The sequence below is a fragment of the Eimeria necatrix genome, genomic scaffold (genome assembly GCF_000499385.1).
Source record: "Eimeria necatrix Houghton genomic scaffold, Enh_scaff962, whole genome shotgun sequence".
In the NCBI taxonomy this organism is placed as follows: Eukaryota; Apicomplexa; class Conoidasida; order Eucoccidiorida; family Eimeriidae; genus Eimeria; species Eimeria necatrix.
In genome coordinates, this window is record NW_013654757.1 from 10,001 (window position 1) to 11,430 (window position 1,430).

Genomic DNA, 1,430 nt, shown 5'->3' on the forward strand with positions numbered 1-1,430 from the left:
CAGCAAAAAAGAGCCAAAAAGAGCCGAAAAAGCGAAAAAAAGAAGAAAAAAAGGGGCCAAAAAGGCGAAAAAAAAAGAAGAAAAAAGGAGCCAAAAAGGCGAAAAAAAAGAAGAAAAAAAAGGAGACAAAAAGGAAACAAAAAGGAGACAAAAAGAAGCCAAAAGGGAGCCAAAAAGGAGCCAAAAAGGAGACAAAAAAGCAGCAAAAAAGAGGCAAAAAGAGCCGAAAAAGCGAAAAAAAAGAAGAAAAAAAGGAGCCAAAAAGGCGAAAAAAAGAAGAAAAAAAAAGAGACAAAAAGGAAACAAAAAGGAGACAAAAAGGGGACAAAAAGGAGACAAAAAGGAGACAAAAAGGAGCCAAAAAGGAGCCAAAAAAGCAGCAAAAAAGAGCCAAAAAGAGCCGAAAAAAACACCTTCTTGGCAGAAAAAGCCCTGGAGACAGTCTCCTGTCTCCTTTTGCTGCCCCGCGGCCCCACAGAACTTTCCAGGGAGACACTTTTGGGGCTCTGCGGCCCCCGAGGGGCAAAAGGCCCCCGGGGGGCAAAGGCCAGCTTGCACGCAAAGTTTCACGAAAAAAGAGCTGCTGCTGCTGCTGCTGCTGCTGCTGCTGCTGCTGCTGCTGCTGCTGCTGCTGCTGCGGCTGCTGCTGCGGCTGCGGAGGCTGCGGGAGGCTGGCTGGCTAGCTGGCTAACCAGCACGGAGACAGCCCCCTTGTTCGGGTTGTACATGCCTGCGCACACGTAGCTAGCTGGCTAGCTAGCTAGCTAGCTAGCTGGCTAGCTAGCTGGCTAGCTAGCTGGCTGGCTGGCGAGCTGGCTGGGTAGCCAGCTAGTGGGCGAGCTAGCTGGATAGCTAGCTGGGTAGCTAGCTCGCTAGCTAGCTGGCTAGCTGGCTACGCATCCGTCCAGCTAGCCAGCTAGCCAGCTAGCTAGTCCCTCTAGCTAGCCAGCTAGCTAGCCAGTCTAGCCAGCAAGCTAGCCAGCTAGCCATCTGCTTGCTTACCTGGCGGCTTTGCGCGTGTGTCTTTAGGGTTTAGGTCTTAGGGTTTAGGGTTTTGGAACTAGGACCTACAGTTTAGGGTTTAGGGTTTAGCGTGTCTGCTCAAAAGGGGCAGCAGTGTTGAGGGGAGGTGTAGGGGTGAAACCCTAATTTAGCCAAATCCCAAATCCCAAATCCCAAACATGGCCCCCCTGTGTTCACGACCGCGCGGAGGCGTCACGGAACCCCTGTTTTCCGGGGACCCCCTGTGTTTTCACAGAGGAGTTTTCCCCGCGCAGTGTTGAGGGGAGGTGTAGGGGTGAAACCCTAATTTAGGGTTTAGGGTTTAGGGTTTAGGGTTTGTACCGGGGGGACACAAGTGCTGGCGCGCGTCCGCAGTGCCTTGGGGACAAAAGGCCCCTGGGGGACACAAAAGTGTCTCCTCAAAAGGG